Genomic DNA, 20,414 nt, shown 5'->3' with positions numbered 1-20,414 from the left:
ATCATGTTAAAAATCAAATGCTTATTTATTTTACCACGCTTTTAGTATGCTGCCCAAGAGGTATAGCAAATCAGGCATAATGAGAGAGGAAATGACTTCTGATCATAATTTCAAAGAAATTTGATATTGTTGCATAGTTAGCAATTCGTGTTATGCTTTAGTGTTAAACATTTGAACGCTAATGATAAAGACAATTTAATATATTTTACCAGTATTTTGTGGTTTAAAGTGAGACTACAATTAACCTATATAATAAGAAAAAGAAACTAAAGAAACGAAGCTTTACGAACTTTTTCACAGACTGAAACATTGTGCATATCAACGCTGAATATAATGTGGAAGATGGAAGATATATATATATATATATATATATATATATATATATATATATATATATATATATCTATATATATATATATATATATATATATATATATATATATATATATATACACACACATATACATATATATTGTATGCTTGGTCTTCATTTCCACTTTCCATGGCCTCATAACGAAATATAACCTTATTTGCAGTTACAAACATTCAGAATACGTTATTATGCTGTATAATATGCAGTTATATTTCTTGCGTCTTTATGAAGTTCATGTTGCAGGAGGAATGGCGCCTTCTCAATTAGTAGCCTAAGAATTTCAGCATTTTTACTTTTTAATGTTTTCGTTTCAGGTGGGAATGTTTTTACTAGCCCTCGTTGCTTGTCTTGGCTTCCTATTATGACTGACTGGAATATGAGTCGAGTTTTCCCATTATTATTATTATTATTATTATTATTATTATTATTATTATTATTATTAATTATTATTATTATTATTATTATTATTATTATTATTATTTTAGATATGTTGGTTGATTTTTACTTCTCTAGGGATGCTGTATATCAAAACAATTTCAAAATAGTGCCATTATTTAAAAGAAAAAAAAAAGTATTGTGATGTGAATATAATTTTTTCTTTATCAACAAATACCTATTAAGATATCAACAAATACCTATTAAGATGAGCTTTTTCTTATTTCAGTATAAATGCTTATTTCGATGAAAGGACATTTTCTTGCAAAATTCTTGAGTCTTTTTCTTATCCCATCATAAGCTGTCATAATTATCTTCCGGGTAGATATACTTTATCCCCTGGGTTTATTTTTGAAAGCCCTCTCCTATCACCCTCTTGCGGTCCATCAGTGAAATACAGGCGAGAGGATACCGAAAGTAAACCTTAGAGTGTAAAAATTGCCAGAAAATACGAGAGTTGGCTGGAGGTGGGGTGGCTGGCTCTCTTCATAGCCCCTCCCCCTCATCCGCCCTCCTCTTCCTCCTCCCAGGCGTGCCGAAATCTTTGCTTGAAAATCCCCACGAAGACTTATCAAGCTCAGCAGATATATGAGGAGTCTTCGATGGCGACGGTTTTCTTTCTCTCTCGCGTTTGTTTGTTCTTATGTTCTTCCTGTCCCATTATAAAGGTGGGCCTTAGATTGCGTTTTGCAGATTCATTGGTACAACTAAATTCTCATAGCCTCCTCTCTCTCTCTCTCTCTCTCTCTCTCTCTCTCTCTCTCTCTCTCTCTCTCTCTCGCCGCTATTTGATTCTCTCATTCAAGGTTTTAAAATGGTCAGGTCCCTCTTAGTAAGTCGTAGGATTTTCCTAGACATAAGACCATGTTGAGATATCTGGGTTCAGATGAAGACATGATTGGAGGTGACTTGAGAAAATATTAATCTTTGAGAGAAAGGTTTAGTCTTGAAATTCTGCACAGCTTGGGTCTTGGCTCTAACAGTCATCATTGCGGATGCAAGTGTAACATGGTAATTAGTATTCACAACACGCAGCCTGGTTAATATTTTATGAATGCCAGTTTAGGAAGCAATTTTAGGTAATTAAAACATTAATCACTGTAGGTCAGGCATTGCCCCTAGCATATAAATGCTCGTCAGTGTTTCTTGCATGGAGTTTTTTTTCTGTCCAATATCTTAATGAATACCATGGTCTCTTTGTAAATACGTAGCCTCTTTTTCCTTTCATTTGGCCAATATCATTATCATTCGCCCTGCGATTCCATTACAAACGCCTCTTGAGTATTTTTTTTTACTGTTTCTTATATATTCATGTAATGCTTTGGAATTAGTGCATCTTAATAAGGTATATATATGCAAAAACTACAAGTTAGTTCATTCTGTGAAAGCTGCTTTTGCCTTTGTATTTTGCTGTTTATTTCATGATGTCTTTTATGTTTCTTCAAATTTGAGCTCCAAGATATATTCCCATTCACGCTGACGCTATTCATTTGTCATCCTCAGTTATGCATACTGATTTATATGAAGATGATTTTTTCTTAAATGCTGCAACTAATTCCCGTTGACTTTTCCAGTGTTTTTTCTTCCTGTCCTTTCTTAGTATTCTCGTGAAAGATGGTCGCGTTTCTTTGAGCAGTTAAATTAAGCTTGGATCGAAGTTTCCCCTCCTAAGACGCTCTCAAAAATTATGTTGCGTGCAGGTTTTATAAATGAAAGGGGGCGCAAAGGTATTGATCACAGGTAGGAGTAAAGTAGATGGCATGGATATTGATCGTCGGCAAACGTTCGTACAGTGTCTTTGCTCCTTGCAAGAAGATTAGGCTTGGAGGGAAAAGGTGTATGGAAATGTTTTATTGCTTGGCCCTGTCGTAATTCACTCCAATGTGTTTACGCACTTTCAGGTTGAATCGATTCTTGTTGTGAGGGGCTGCCTGCTTTTCAGTGTAGCCATTGATTTTATCATAATATTAGCATTAAATACAGGTATAAATAAGAGTAATTTGTGGCCCTTTTTGTATAGGCAAATATTTTCCTGTTTGTAGACTTTTTCATAACATTTTCAAGCTGATGAGTTTTTTGCACGAAAGGTGTAGAATAAAAGAACGCGCAAACACCGCTAAATTTTGAGTTGTTAAATACTCCTACGTTTTTGTTAACGATTACGAAACATCAGAAAAGATAACCTCTGTTTGTTGCGTGAGAATGGTTTGTAAAGTGAAGTTATACCATCACTTATCCATTGCCGTGAATGAAAGACCAAAAGAATTAAATATGCTTATGGTGCACCCACTTTCTTTCAGAGCGTCTGTAAAACGGTGAGATGACATGCTTTAGCGGCGTATATGACTATGGAGGGTGTGTGCACTATGAATAAGCTGACATTTTTTATATTTGCATCTAATGTGATTTAGATAATCGCTTGGGTTAAGACATACGTTATACTATTTTATTTTATCTTCTCTCCCACCGTTATCCTGCATCAAGGGGTCGGTTGCCTGATCCGCCTTCTCCACTGCCTTCTGTCAAAGGCATCATCAGGCATCGTTTATTGTTTGGCAAAGCAGGTTTGTACGACCACATGCCCTTGCTGTCATCAACCACAGTTATTAGCAGTGGGCCTAGCCTTTTACTAAAAAGTAAGACTGCAAGGCAGCAGCTGTCCTTTTAGTCGCCTTTTACGACACACAGGACGTACGGTGGTAGTATTCTTACACCCCTACCACAGGATCATATGCCATTTTATTTTATACAACTGTATTATTAAGATGTTTTAAAGTTAGTGCCAGGAGTGTTAGCAAAACGGAAATCCTTATGCAAACCTTGTTTTTCTTTGTGCAGTGGTTAGAGTGGGAGAGGTCGTGTTCATTTTGAGGGAGTTCCCACGTCTCCCCTGTTCGTGCAGAGGTATGTTGCGGGTGTAGGCGTTAGCGTTAGACACTTTACAGAGGACAACAGCAACGTGTAGGAGGAAACCTTATCCTCCTCGCCTTTACTTGCATCTTAAGTGTGGGTTATAGGAATTATGAGCGTGTCATGGACCCTGCGAGTAATCTTTCCATCTGGTTCTTTGGATCTGTGATGTACTGTCGGCCTTGTGAAACTGACGTTTATGTAAGAGCACTTTCGTTTTTCAAACTTTAAGGTTTGTGTGGTCAGTAAACTTGTTCAGGTAAAAGTGAAGAGAAATTCGTGTTTTCTATCATTGTCGAAAAAAAATTAACCATTATATTTCCAAATTATTATTTTTTTTTTTCATAGAGCCTGACTTTCAAAAAAAAAAATTTTTTTTTTATCGGATCTTACTTTAGGAGAAAAGCCCCGCTGTATGGAGAAGTATTCGTCAGATATAGAGAGTAATTTTTTTTATTGAATTAAAAATTTGTCGAATTTCCCCTGCTTTCTGATTGCAGCGAACTTTAATAGTAGATGCCATGGCTAGGTTTAGGACTTAAATGGAAGAATGGTTTAAAATGTGACCAGAGATTCATATCCCTGTATTATTTATCCAAAATAAATATGGGTGGGCAGCTTTCACTGCAAAACTGGGCACGACTGTTCTAACCATAATGTATTGGTTTTGTATTACGCATGTTTCACCAAGTTGTGTTGTGTGTGTGTGTGTGTGTGTGTGTGTGTGTGTACACGTGTGTGTGACTTGAAGGATACCCGCAACATTACTTTCCGATGTTAATACGATCTTTTGAAGTCAACCGGAGGGGCATCGTTCCTTGACCTTGGATGAAAGTTGGAGAGGGCTGAAGGAGGAAATGCTTTGTGGGTTACAGTTCCTGTACATTCGCCAAATATAGATTACCGAATGCGAACCACGGTTCAAGTTCGCATGAGTGAAGCAGATTATTTTGATCTCGACAAGCTTGTAGGCCTTGAGGGTTTTTTTTATTTGTGTGACTTAAATGTATATATATAATATATAATAATATATATATATATATATATATATATATATATATATATATATATATATATATATACATAAATATATGTGTTCGTATGAAAATTTTACACCAGATTATTTGTTGCATTTATTTCAGTAAAATTTGCAAAAGGAATAATTTTTTTGCCTTATAATAAATCTCAGATTATAAACATTCAGAGGTGTCATTCCATTGAGAAGAGAAACAGCCATATGAGAAGCCTCGCAATTTGGAATTCTGAAGTTGTCAATAATAATTGATGAGGTTATGAAGTTGTGATGTTTCTCAGGTTTTGTCCCTGGCATTGGATATCACTGATTAGTTAGCACTTTAAATTGTGATGTTAAACAAACGGCAAGTATCCAAACATTTTTGAGATCTGATTCGTTTATTTTAGTTATTTTGATTTTCTGACATTACATGTTAGGGTTATTATTTAAATCTGATGTTTGCTTAAAGATTTCATAAAGACTAGTGCATAAATTTGAATCTACATTGCTTCTTTACCTGGTGTTCATTTGGTTGTAGAATCAATCCTTTATTTATATATGCATCTTTTTAATGTTACTGTTGTATCTGATGTGATGTTTTTGTTCCCTTGTTCAGTGTTCGCTGTATACGGGCAATTTTTCGTGTATTTTTTGGATGTCCAACTCGGGACTCCTTGATGAATGTGAAACATAAAAATAGAAACAGTAGTAACCATCATTCCTTCGCGAAGAATAAGCGTATCGTGTGCGATTATCATTGGGAGGTTAAGCGATGGAAATAGAAAAGTGGGGTTAGATCTCTCCCGATCCCCATTTCGGCAATATGGGCATTGTCATTCGGACCTTTTTTTTCGGAATTTGCATCCCCTCTTTCCTAGTTGGGATTACATTGGCTGTTCCCCTCTATTTTTTCCCTGATGGTCATCAGACTTATGAGAGTTTAGTAAACTCTCTCTCTCTCTCTCTCTCTTCTCCACCCCCCCTCTCTCTCTCCTCTCTCTCTCGCTCTTCTCTCTCTCTCTCTCTCTCTCTCTCTCTCACACACACACACACAATTTCGTATATTTGTATGATTCAGTATGATTCTTTGAAGCAGAATATATTCAAGGATTTCATAGGAGTTTGTGAATAGATGTAACTTTATTTTAACAAAGGCCGTAACCGATCTTGCATACATTTGTTTTAAACCCCAAACTTACATCTAGTTTTAGAGTGTATTGCCCTATGTTTATTTTGAAAGAAAAACGGTTGCCATGGATGCGCACACGTTTACATCACGTTTGGGGTATGTGTGTATATATACTATAGATGTATAGTATACGCACCCATCCATCCATCCATCCATCCATCTTAATAGGCCAATCCAGCGATCTTTTCGTCCTTTTATTTCCTGGAGCTTTAACCGTTCTTTAATTTCCCTCGAGGTTTTTCTCACATTTTTACATTTCAACCGTGACAATCCAACCAACTATTAATTAAATCGACTTGAAAGTTGCCATGTGCGAAACGGAGACCAGGAATGTTCATCCCTGTTTGGCAACGAACGGTGTAGTAAAAACAAATGCTGTGTGTTAGCGTCGATGTTTTAGTTTTACGCTCGTCCATAGACCACAGCAAACCGTGGCCTGTAGTTTGTATGCTTTAAAGGATTAGGGATGAATTTGTATGGTTGTTTTGAAAGGAGACTACAATTCTCGGTCGGGGTAAGTTAGAATGAGTATAGTGATTGCGTAGGGTTAAGTGTGGAAACATCTGCCGGTCTGGGGCCATGCTGAATATTGTTCTTAACAATTTCGTTTATTCTTACCGGAATCTATTTGCCAATATGTAACAAGTACCTTTTTTGCTGCCAGTGAAATTTGTTTTCTTTTAGTATTGCTTTATGACATTAATTTGATGTAATGTGAGTTATCAATATCTATTTAAAACTGTTTATTAGTATACTACATCACTGTTAAGAGTGGCTACATTGTCAGTATTTAAGCTCAGAAGAGGAAACTGTGTTCAACATTCAGTAATAGAATGTTATCAGTGTATATTCTGGAAGACCAAGTTCAGCATCATCAGTTGAGCTGTTTCCCGACTGAGTTACTTCCGATTAAGTGGTGTAATGTGAAGGAGAATTTAATCATTTCCTCTCATTTAAATGTGTTCAGGCGAAAGTGTGTCCAAATTACCAGGAAATCGAGAAGGGTAAAAGTGGCTCCGTGGCTGGGGAAATACAAGGAATTGTAGTCACGGCGTCGCGGTCCAAATTCGAACGGTTCGTAGCGCCTTCGTGATGGATTCAAATTTGATTCAGTGGTTTCTTTCAGGGAGGAAAAGCGACTCCCGGCAGTAGTCGCAAGGAATGAGGGATGGCTGACAGGGATCAGAAGATGAAAGGGGTTTAAGGGGGAAGCGCATGAATGATGAAGGTCAAGGGGAAATGAAAGGACGGTGGACAGGCCCAACGGATGGCTCAGCATATCAACTCAAAGGATATGCTGTGGCATCACACCCTGCTCCGGGATTATGAAACAAGTACTGTAATGAAGTTAGCATGGCCGCAAGGGAGAACAAAGGAAGGCTTTGAAACAGTCATAAAAAATAGGGGTCTGGTGTTGGCTGCAATGGGATAGATGGTCAGACAAATCAACAGTAATCCATCACAGAAGCTGTCATTTAATTTTTGCGAAATTCTCTCTCTCTCTCTCTCTCTCTCTCTCTCTCTCTCTCTCTCTCTCTCTCAACGAGTGTCTTTTTTTTAACTCAAAACTGTTCGTAGAAAGAACCGCAGACCCTTGAAAGTAAACGAAAAATGGGATCTCGGAAATTAACTGATGAACTGCTGAGGAAAAGAGGGAAAAGGTCTTGGAATAGAATTTTAGGTGGAATGAGATAAAGAATTTGGTGTTAAAAAGTGTCCCTTTGATGTATTTTTTAAAGGAAATTGCTCTTGGGAGGGACATGAAATAGAAGATATGAATATAAAATTCAGAGAGAGAGAGAGAGAGAGAGAGAGAGAGAGAGAGAGAGAGAGAGAGAGAGAGATCCTGTTCGTGTAGGATTCTTATCATTGATAGTTATAATAAAGCGAAAAAATTACTCTTGAATTGGTTTCCTGTCATTGATAGTTATAATAAGTGAAAAAATTACTCTTGAATACAACACAAATATCAAGCATAGAAAATAAAGGAAAATCAAATACAAGCAATAACTATTTAGTATTCCCCCTAGAAAGGCATGATAATTATAGCACTGTTCCTAGAACTCTGAAATGACAATCGAACATATGTCATAGCAACGGAAATAGATTAACAGATGTTTGGCGTATCCAGTCAGTTGGACTGTCCTGGTCTTGTTGGATCACTCGTTATCTTTTTGATGGCTGCACCTCTCTCTCTCTCTCTCTCTCTCTCTCTCTCTCTCTCTCTCTCTCTCTCTCTCTCTCTCTTATCTCTTTGTGTCGTAGATAAGTATTTATTTATTTGCCCGTACCAATCTACAGAATGAAACCAAAGTCATGTTCTTGATTGCATCAAATACAAAAGGGCTAAATAGACTGTCGGAAAGATGTGCTTTGCAGTTAAGAGTAGAATGCCTAGGATTATTAATATAAGAATTGATTTTATTAATAATAGTATTGCTGAAATAATTTTAGTTTAAGAAATATATCCAAGCTTGATAAGAGCTCTGATAGAAAATATGAGGAGTTACATAAATGTCAAGTGTCTTATAAAACACTGAGAATGGTTGTTGAACAAGAAATAAGTTAAGGAAATGTAGTGAGACAGCGAAGATAGTATATTACTAAATGTGTTAAAGGTAAGGCTTTAAGGGTAAAAATATATTACTAATGGCACGAAAAGGTGCGAATTGTTTGCTACAGTAAAAGACAATTTTTATGGCGTGCTGTGCGTTGGTTCCGGGCATAGCGAAGGCCTCCAACCTCCATTGTCTTCCTAGTGAGGAAGCACCATTTTTTAATATACGAATCTCTCTCTCTCTCTCTCCATTTCTCTCTCTCTTCTCTCAAGCAGAGGTAGAATTAAACGTAGTGCCCCAAAACTATAAACCAGAAAAAGAAAAATAAGGAAAGCACACAGGACATTAACTCCACTACGCCACCAAGCATCGATAATGCAGCGTCCTATTCAATGCGTTGCCAGCTCATCTGAGGAATATATCAGGAGTGAGCGTAGATGTGTTTAAGAATAAGCTCGACAAATATCTAAACTGCATCCCAGACCATCCAAGATTGGAAGATGCAAAATATACCGGAAGATGTACTAGCAACTCTCTGGTAGACATTAGAGGTGCCTCACACTGATTGGGACCTGTGGCAACCCGAACAAGATGTAAGGTCTGTAATGGTAAGGTCTCTCTCTCTCTCTCTCACACACACACAGAAACGCGCGTGCATTTCATTGAAAATGTCTACACACACTATTACATATAGTATATATAAATATATAAATATACTTATGTATAGTATTTACTGTCTAACATAATTGTTTTGGTACTATGGGAAAATAAATAAATAAATAAATAAATTCGAGGTCAACCGATAGGTATGAAGAGACTCCGTCACTCACTCTCCCTGTTTAACATTCGAGCAAGTGTGTCTTAGCGTCTCTCGGCATCAAGTGCTGCAGTAGCCTTCAACGCATAATGTATAACCCTGTTTATCCTCATTTGCATAACACAGCATTATTCACACTTGCGTTCCTATTTTAGTTTATTTAAGCGAATGAGTGCTAGAATTGCGAGTCCTTTTATTTGGTTCTTTAGAGTCGTCCTTTTCCTATGCTTGTTATCATACATTTTGGCGACCGCCCCCAAAACCCCCCTCCTTTTAAATCCATTAAACCCTGCATTCGTTGAGATTATGAATGATATTCCTCGGTAAGCCTTAAATGGATTGCGCTACAAGAGGTTTATTGTCATGTGCAGGAGGGAAATTTATTGTCATTACTGTTGTTGTTGATGAGGTTATTCATCTGGGTGTTTTTATGCCGGCCATTTTATTTGCTGGCGCGCGAGCGTTGTTTTGATAATGGCCGAATGTCCCCACGGATTGAATTACTGTCTTGTATGCGCCTCCCTTATCTCAGGATGGTTGTGACGTCACGCGCTCCATGTTTACGGTCGGGATAATTAACGATTTTCTTTGCAGTTAAATTTTATTATACAAATTATGTGTGTCCAAAGAAACTTTGGGATAGCTAGCGAAATGCTTGGAGACGTTAGAATTGTTCCTTTCATTTGACTTCGCCTCTGAGTCTCTTATTTGTGACATAAATTTTGACCTTTCCTCATAAACTGTTTCTCTATCTGTCATTTGCAAAGATTCCTCTGTAAATGATAAAAATGTTCTTACAATAGTACACATGGTAGTTCTCAGCATGTTAGTATAAAAACAATTTTTTCGACTGTGAAATAGTAATTTGGGTTTCCGACCGACCTGGCTACTAAAGAAATTTTTGGACCGTAATCATTATTAATATATATCATGTTTTTGCAACTCGGTATGTTGTAAACTTCATTATATATTCAGAGCAGTAAATTATCATTAGAAGGAACTTGTCATTTTCTCTTTCTAATTGGAATTTTACTAATGAGCAGGAATTCCAGGCGACTATCCATCCAAAGTAGATTAAACATTCTCTCTACTCTGATGTTTTTTGCAGCAAGATCCCCGACTACCAAAAGACTGCTAATTGCCCGAAGTTGTCAAGGAGTAATTAGCTGCTCTAGGAACAGATTATCCCCATTGAGAGTAACGAGGGTTTACATATGAGCGAGGAATACGAAATTCAGACGTTTTCTACAGTTTCTGGTCTGTCCCCGGAAGTTGACTCACACGAGAGCCATCGGAAGGGGAAGAAAGGCTTTCCAAGAGACTTCCTGCTAAGGGCGTCCTTTAAGGTCTGCCGTAAAGTTCTGAGTCGGAAGGCACTCAAGATTCTCCCGTTTCCCCCTGCGATGCCTTCCACGTCCGCGGTCTTGTCCCCAGGAATTCTTGTCAGACTCACCCCGGGGAGGCTCTAAACTTCTAAGTACTCTTTCGTATGGATTTTAAGGAGGAAGTTGCTGGGGGCTCGCCCGCGGCTGCCGTACGAGAAAAGTGGGATTTTGCGGCTTTTTTCTTTGCTTCGTGTAAGGGAAGAGATTTTGTGTTTATTTTTAAGCAGAGTGTTGCAGGGGACTGGGGAATTTTGTTCTAAACGCTAATAATTCATGGGCTCACTCTTATCTCAAAAAAAAAAAAAACATTTTAGCTTTAGAATCGGAAACTTTATTATGGTTAATGCCACAATATTGTACTGATAATATATTGTGTTGGATGGGGGAAAGTTTTGGAGATAACATCACCCTCTTCCATTACGACTCTGATGTGTGAATTCTTTAGTTTTAAAAAAATCTCGGATATGCACCAGCACGCTTGGGCCAGCTCACATAAATACGTAGGCCATTTATATTTCATGGTGGTATGTGTGATGAACGTTGAATTTTCTTGGGAAGTAAATAAGAAATGCGTCAAATGTACGTTCTTCATGAAAGGACTAGATAGAAGGGAAATATTCATTTTTTTTTACCTTATGCCATTAGCCCTACTATATTTCAGCTTTCCCTGTCATCATAATTCTTTATTTATGAACCCATACTCTTTATCGGAGAGTGTTGACTGTAATTATTACCCGTTATTGCCGCTATCTCGTCTTTATAATCCCTAAGCCTAGGGCATAGCCAAATCCAGGAGTATAGAACGATATTGCTGGGGTGCGATATTGTTGCCAGCGTTATTGCTTTCTGTCATACTTTTCCCAGCATTCTGTCACTCTTGCGAGTTGTTTTGAATATTGGAAGTGAAATAAATAAATGGCCTGGCACGCACAGAAGGGAATGGTAACGATTGAATTATAAGCAAAATATGATTGGCCCGAAAATATAAGGCTGTGGTAGCGCTTCGTTATGATGTTTCTGCTTTACATTGAGATTTACCTTTCATGGATTTTTTTTATTGTATTAGCAGTTCAGTGTAGCAGTCTTGTTAATGTACTATTAGGATAATATAAAAGTACCAGTTAATGTCATCATTAATCCCATTTGCAAATTTAGGAATTTAATCTAATTTTAGAGAAAAGCGAAAGCATATACTATGTTTCCTGGAACTGCGGTTTTTAAGGACGGATCTCAAGAAACCAAAGTCAAGAATGACCAATTATGAAAGGGTGGAGACGGCAAGCCTAGACCCTGTGGATGTTACTTGCCGTTTGACTTTGTCATAAAATAAGTTAGATATGATCACACACTACCATGCATCAAATAGTGACTATTGGCAGTCTCATGTGTTTGTATTCTAGCTATCTTATTGCGCAAGCAGTTTTATATAAGGTGAAAAAGATAGTTGATAAATATCTTGGCTATACGTGTGGAATAGTTGACATATTGGTAACGTATATTCTTGGAATAGTTGCCATAGTGGTAACGTATATTCTTGTTGATGACGTGGGAAGTCACGATTGCAGATAAATCCCAATGTTACTTTACTGTCAACATCGCAATTCGAGAAATAGAAAGTATCATGGTAGTGATGCAATCTTTTTCCAGTCATAAATGCTGGAGTATAATCTTCAGCTCCTTATTAAATATATAGTATATATATAGCTGTCTTAAGGCCATGTGTGTTAAATCTTGGATAGAATGACAATTAATCATTCAGGAACTGTTTTGCCCCCTGTTAGAAACTGAATGTTAACTATATCCCCTAAATATAACATTGACTCAGTTTACTAAATGAAAGTTTGAAAAACTGAAGGGACTGAAACAGGTCTTCTCAAGTATTACCAGATCACTTCCCATTTAAAAAATAATAATAAAAACTTTTGAAATGCATATTATCATAATTATTTGTAGTCAGGTCTGAACTAATTTTACTTGTGTATCAGAGACAATAGATGAGCATCTCTCTCTCTCTCTCTCTCTCTCTCTCTCTCTCCTCTCTCTCTCTCTCTCTCTCTCCAACTAAAAATGACAAAAGATGAGTAATAGTGGTGATGAGGCCGAGTTGAGACCCTTATGAAATATAGATTCTCGTGATTTGCTTGTTTATCATATTTAGTCGATATTATTGGTTATATTTAGAATGAACCCATATTATTATTATAATATTATAATTATATTAATAATATTATATTTATTAATATATAATACCCACACATATAATAATATTATATATTATATATATGTATGTATGTATGTATGTACGTATATATATATATATATATATATATATAATATATATATAATATAAATTATATATATATGTGTGTGTGTGTGTGTGTGTGTGTGTGTGGTGTGTGTGTGTGTGTGTATGATTTATACATTTATATATAAAAAGATATATATATATATATATATATATACATCTTTGCTAAAGTTGAATTTTACTTCTATTACATCCTTATAATAGAAGTAAAATATTTTTGGCTTTTTTCTTTCCAAGCCTTACGTATCAGATGATAGAGTTTTTATGTGGTATGTTTTTTTTTCTTTGTTTTTGGCCTCTTTTCCTTATCACTTTGAGTGCCGTAGGATGGATGATGGATAGGAGGGCTGTTTAAAGAGTGACATGCAACTTTTCCCCGTCTCTTCCCCCGCTACCAAACCCCGGGACAACTGGCAGGGGCCACCCTTACCGTACTCCTCTGCGAGAATGGTGGATACAATGCAGCTTTCTGTGCAGCTGAAAGACTTTGCGTGTTCATGCTCCACTCCGACCAGACTCCTGATAGGGACGTCTGAGGAAGGGGTTAGGGAAGGGTACGGACGAGACAGACGACTGGAAACATGCCTCCATCCTACCCGTCTTGTCCCCGCCCCCACCGACTCTTGCATCTTTCATACCTCCCTGTATGTCCCCATCTCTTTATAGATCCTGCCTGCCTCCTCCTGTGCACGTGACACGCAATCCTCCTTCATTGTGATCCTGGGACTTTATATCCGTTTTCAGCACGTGGGATCGGGACCTTGAATGCTGCTGTAACCAGGAATTTTCTGAGACTGCTTATTGACGAAATGAGGTTTGCGTGATGGTTCATGAATGAAAATGCACGGGATTTGCATCTTGGTCTCTTCTGGGTGCAAGTGTTGAGGAGACCACAGGGTACCAAGGTTCTCTATTTTCTGCCTCTTCTGCTCGTGGATTGTTTTGAGCGAGAGGCTTGTTATTCATCAAGCTGCTTGGTGTTATCATAATATATATATATATATATCTATATATATATATATATATATATATATAATATATATATATATATATTTATATATATATATATTATTGAGATTACGGCGTTTCTTAGATCGGGTCTGTTTCTAGGAAAGAAACAATAAATGTCGCTGTCATATTTTTTGATGTGCAGAAAATTTCACAGTACCTCCTTCGTGTCATCCATACAATCTCTCCTCCTCCCCTCCCCCTCCTTTTTCTCTCCTTCCCACCCTCCTCCTCTCCTCCTCCTCCTCGCTCCTCTTCCTCCTCCATTCCCAAAGAGTTTTGAATTATACTCTTTTCACCAGCCTTTCTTCGCATCTTCTTTCCACATGACTAAACTATCTCAGAACAATGATCCAACCTCTTGCTATAATTACCTTATTACTACTCATGCTCAACATATTTCTCATCCCTTCAAGGTTTTCAATGCACGATATGTTATGCAAGCAGTTCATATTAGCAGCTTCAACTTTTAAAAAAATAAGATTCGACTAACACATTCCCTTCCATAAAGGAAAGTTGGCTCAGCAGAACTTTTATACATTCCCACCTTGCTTTTCATGTACATTTTCAAGTGCCTTATCAGTGTTTTGCACACACCCCTCTATCTTTCTTACTTCACCTACGAGTATCATGTGACTCGCAATATATCTGTCTCCCTGATAAGCGTTGACTCGAAAATAATATGACAAAAGTCGTTGCCCCATGGATCTGTATGCACGAAATCAGGCACGAGCCCCTTGTTCAGGAAGCTATCACAACAGCACCTGCTTCTTCAGTATACACAAAATACTCATCAGCTGCGAATCGTATTTCATGGGCACTGTAACTAGAGTCACTTTTTGATGAACGTTTTGATTCCGATTCTTATACTCTGTTAGCCCAGGGGATTCAAAGGCGAAGCATTTATCTCGTTATGAGCATCTTGCCATTGCTGAGTAATGCAGGGTATGGGACATTATTTGCACTTTTCAGCGGTTAGAATGGTGTCTCAATTTCAATCTCTCTTTTTAAAAGTGACAGCTATTACCACTGACCTCAAAAGAAACGTTTCTTCCAGTAAAGATGAGGAGTCCACAACCATTCCTTAGATGGTCCTTTGTTTTGGGAAATGCTTTGTCAGAGTCCCAACCATTGGCAACTTATAGGGGAGCAGTGTCCAGGTTGTTATACTTACTAATTTAGTAGTAGTCAGTGTGTGTGTGTGTGTGTGTGTGTGTTGTGTTTAGTAATATTATTATAATATAATATGTTATATATATATATATATATATATATATCTATATATATATATATATGGTCTCCATACGTGTGGATGTATGTACATAATTTTCATGATGTAATATGGAAACATGAAATCTTTATTACATGATTCTGTCAGCTTTACTATAAGTGAAGAACAAAGAGAAATTGCACGCTGGAAAATTGTCACAAATCGATTTTACGTTTGTTTTTACTCTCGACCTGAGATCCAGATTGAAATAAGGAAATGTCCCGCAAGGAGATTCCAGCAGTGACGGGATAGTGGCTGGGAGAGATGCCGCGCCAGTGGAAAACAGGAAAATGTCTTCTGGTGGCAGGGAGCGGGGAGGCTCTAAGAGGAAAAGAAGAGGCTGGGGATTAGGCAGGGCAGAGGAGAATTGACGTCTTGGAAAATGAAATCAGATATTCCTGTCACATCGTTTTGTCAACTCCATTACTTTACAGGTCAGCTCTCGCCGACTTAGTTCACGTTACCGAATAAAGAACGAGAAATTCGGGAAGGGTTGGTGGATGGACGGCGCCCCCAGGATGGCGCCGTCCTGTTTTGCTTAATTGAAAACGATTTGATTCCGCCTCTTTCGGTTTACTCGCTTTTTTTTTCCGGAAAAAATAATTGTATTACTTTTGGTAAATCAATTAAAGAAGTATATATATAGATATAATATATATATATATATATATCTATATATATATATTATATATATATATTAATATATAATATATATATATATAGTTTGTTTGCTGAGGTAATTTTCACTGCTGGGTGTAATGTTTTATATAGTTTTGAGTAACAAAACAGAACCATACATTTATAATCATGAATTTGTTGTTGGTTGATTTTCCCATTGTGTCGGTAATTGCTTTTTTTTTTCTTTCTTAATTTGTTGCTCAGCTGTTTGAGAAACGTTGATGTATGTGCACTTAACCTAAATAGCCATCCCCTCCCGTTTCCTCCTTCCATTCGTAAACAGAAATATGTTTTTCGTGAGGATCCAATCTCAAATTAGATTTATTTTGTCTTTATGTATTCTCTTCCTCTTCTCTTATAACAGTGATCAGGAACAATAGTCATAAAGGAAATAAAAAAACCCATCATCATATTATTGTTAATAATACGATGATGGTTCTTTTATCTTTTGTATGACGCCAGTTGATAGCAGTAGGTTCTCGTTGTTTGGGAAGGAGGGGAGGCGAAGAGAGTGGAGGGAACACAGTGGCGTGATGCTAAAGAGGTTGATTAAATACACCCTTGCATGTTGTTGCTGGGTTGCAAGGCATAGGACGCTGTATTGCTTACCTGTGCGTGCCAGAAGTTCGTAACTTTTTTATGTGGCCATTTTGGCACTCATTACGGCTAATTGGAGCAGTTTGTACTGCGGTGGAGCGAATGATCATTAACGCTGACCATCTTTCCGATAGTTTCCGTTGATTGCATTCTCATGGATCCCACTGTGGGCCAACCCGCCGCCTCCAAAATATTAAGGCCCAACGTGAATGTGGAAACGAAGCAAATTTAGAAACACTTCGTTCCATCCATTTAACTTTTGATATTATTTGGTGGTTATCATGCATTGCAGGAGCATTTCATTTACATGCTTCGAGGTGTGAACGACCAAGTAGTGACTTCAGCCATATCCACTGAGTATATTACATTTTTCAGTTGACGGGGAGGCGGGGGTTTCGGTCCATGTGAAATTGGGTTTGATGTTATAGTAAGCTGTCAGTAAAGTGTCATGTTATATTCTGCAAATCATGCTGGTGTGTCAATTGCGTGCTTGTGGTGTCAAGGTTCATGACGGTTGGAAATGTTTCAGTGTCATGTTTTGGTATTGCGGGAGTTGGAAGATGAAATAGTTAAACTTATTCTGCCTTATCTTGGTTAGAATCGGTTTCCCGTGATCATTTTTGAATTAATTGATAATGTTTGAGGAATACTCATGTTTGTCCAAATACAGCTATTATCCTCTCTTTATGTATCGGCATTTTCGTTGATCATTGGTAAGAACTAAGCAAAAAAAAAAAGAAAGGGTGAAATATATCTCACAGCCTTGAATTTATTTTTGGTTGCATGTTCATTTGCATATAAATGGATGTGTTATGATATACTTTTTTATTTATAATATTGCATTTCTTCATTTTTGTGACTCCAGAGGAAAAACAAGTCAACAGACTCAGATACAGAAAACGTCCTTAGATTTTGTAGCTTCATTAACTTACTCCAGTGTTTTGGACGATTATGATTTAAGAGTTGAATTCCTGTGCATTTTTGTTTCTGTGAGGTTGTGTATCTATTTGTGCGTTTGTTTGGCTCGAGGAGATGTAGTTTATCATGGCATAAGTAGGGACCTGGCCCAGAGGCATCCTTCTCCCCTTTCACGTTCACTTGCTTCGTTTGGGTTTTGGTCTTCTTTTTTTCTTCTTCCTCTTCTTCTTCTTTGCTTCAGTAATTTACGTCTAAGTCATTTGCCTTTTTTTTGAGTAGTCGGTTGGTTCACTTCAACGAGTTCGTTATTCAGATATCTTCGAAAGTTCAGTCTGTCCTTTCTCTTGTATACACGTATGTAAGTATTTGTGTATATATATGTGTGTGTTTACAATGCATCGGTACTAGAGAGAGAGAGAGAGAGAGAGAGAGAGAGAGAGAGAGAGAGAGAGAGAAATAGAAACCGTTGTGCAACAAAGACAATAAAAACAGAGGTAGGTAGGGAGAGGCAGAAAAAAGAAGGAACAAATTGAGAGGGCGAGAGAACCCTTCTCGTCTGCCTGCTGTGTTCCGACCCTTTATGTTGATATCCTTGCAGATCTACCATGCAATGTATTTTTTGCCATCTTTGCTCCGAGGGGGATTATTATTCGCAAGATAAATCATGAAGGTTGACGGGTAACTTCACTCAGAAGTATCCCCTCAAAGAACAACGTGCTTGATAAATATGGACCAGAGTCGTGTCTTTTTATCATAATAAATGTGAGCACGTAAGCACGCTTGCATTTTTGAGCTCATGTATAATATTAAGCACCGCTTGATGTTACGTTTTTATGTCGATGTTTATCGGAAGTAAAGGTGATAATGATATTGGTATTCTCGCTCTTAGTGAAAAGTTTTTAAGTGAATGATGACTGTGAACTGGATTATAACTTACGAGTTAACATCATGTCTCTTTGCTTAAAAGGATATTTTCTCTTTACATTGTCCTTATTTAGAAGTTAAGATACTGTATTCTGAGGAAAGATAGCTTTGGAATTTAAACACATCTCCCATAAACAGGGCTCCACTTTTCATTACGAACTTCTCGCATCATCAATTGTTAAGTAGAGTTCATATTAGCAAATTAAACCGGCATTGTGGTTTTTCCTTGCAAAAGTGATGAAGAAGCTTTTAGGGTAATGGAAATGGTTGTATTATTTCATGGCCTGTTAATGTGTGAGAAATAGCCGTCTCTTCATGACTTACCTTGAAGACACGTGATCATTTTGAATAATTTAACACCCGATAGTATAAAAAATAGTAGCTTAACGATCTTCTTGATCCAGGTTTACTTGTAAACGGTAATATACTGAATAAGTTTTCAATATATTTTGCCTTTGTTTATTTATCACATATGTGAGTGTTTTGAAAACAAAACAAATAAATACGATCTTTTCAAAGGTAGCTAAAACCATTTTATTTATTTATTTTTTTCGAGCCAGAATGTATCCTTGGCTTTCATGGACGTAATATGAAGCTGCTGCAAGCAATGATGAGAAATTCTGACCGTGATAATGGCTAATTTCTCTACATTCCTTGACCCCTTTTAATTACAATGTTATTAGTTATGGATGCGACCTTGAATGGTATTGCTTTACCATATAATGAGACTGTGGGTATTTTGCCACCTCCGTCATACCAGGGGGTTTCACTGTTATTCTGATATTCAGGTGAATGTTAAAGTATAATTTCCAGATACCTCTCTCTCTCTCTCTCTCTCTCTCTCTCTCTCTCTCTCTCTCTCTCTCTTAACAGCCAAGTATTCGAAGATTCCGTGCTTGATGATTTTGTTTTTCTTTGTTATGTTCATTCTACATGATTCCAAGTGATATTTATGCCCCTTTGGAATAACTACTGTGCGGTTCCCCACAGTCGTGACGCATTATTGGAATTCCCACCGGATCTTTATGTGTAATAAAAACTTGTCGTTTGGAAAGGGCTGGCAAGACGATGGAACTGTCTGTTCCCCCACCCCACCCCCACAGCCCTACGCACAGCCACTCTTCCCCCTTCACTCATAACCTCTCTCCTCTTCTTCATCTAAAGTCATCTTCTTGGAATGATTTTAGGATCTCTACGAGTGCCGCTACTTAATTTCTCTCTCTCTCTCTCTCTCTCTCTCTCTCTCTCTCTCTCTCTCTCTCTCTCTCTTAAGAACGGATTCCATTTCCTTTTTGAGGGCGAATTAATGAGTAAAGTTTGCACTGTGGAACGTATAGGATAGGGGAGAGGCGCTCACGTCAAGGGGTTTCCATGTTTTTATTGGTCACTTGAAAGGGAGGCACTGATATGTTCTGTCTCCGGAGTATACCTCGTGAAAGGGAGGGATAAGGGAAGGTGGAGATTTGTCTCCCTTCGCTCCTCTGGCGTAAGAGGAAGGAGGAAACTCTCGGCTTATTCCAGGTTGTTTGGAGCTGAATAGATATCATTAATTGAATGGCGTCGGATCTAGATTAAGATGTCGAGACAAAAATAGCGATACTGATGCAATGAATAAGATCTCTTTCTCTCTCTCTTGTACACTACACACACGCATACCCCCCCCCCCCCCCCCCCCCCCCCCCCCCCTTTGCTCACGCATATATTTTTCTCTCTCTCTCTCTCTCTCTCTCTACATTATATATATACGTATATGAGAGAGAGAGAGAGAGAGAGGTTTTGCTGCTAGAGGACACCAGCGCTTTGATTCTTAGCATTCCTTATTGGGATGAGATTGCTAGCTGCATGTCCTTTTCTACGCTGGCTGCAACCTACCACAGTCGACTAAGCATCATCAGTGACTTGATACATGTGTATAAGTCAAAAAGGTTACAAACAGTGATAAGAAAATTTTATTAAAAAATTAATAAGAGTTTGACCCTATCCTTCTATGGGTTTGATGGAGGTTGTATTGCACTTGGTCGTTGTCATCCGT

General features: G+C 37.6%; 1 protein-coding gene across 9 annotated transcripts in view; it reads left to right on the top strand.

Moving 5' to 3' along the window:
- LOC135223587 (protein sickie-like) overlaps nucleotides 1-20,414 on the top strand; it is a 244,161-nt gene that overhangs the window by 7,144 nt on the left and 216,603 nt on the right. The gene's annotated exons all lie outside the window — the stretch shown is intronic.

The sequence above is a fragment of the Macrobrachium nipponense genome, chromosome 20, assembly GCF_015104395.2.
Source record: "Macrobrachium nipponense isolate FS-2020 chromosome 20, ASM1510439v2, whole genome shotgun sequence".
Taxonomy (NCBI): domain Eukaryota; kingdom Metazoa; phylum Arthropoda; class Malacostraca; order Decapoda; family Palaemonidae; genus Macrobrachium; species Macrobrachium nipponense.
The sequence above is the reverse complement of the archived record's forward strand: the minus strand, read 5'-3'. Positions and strand labels throughout refer to the sequence as shown.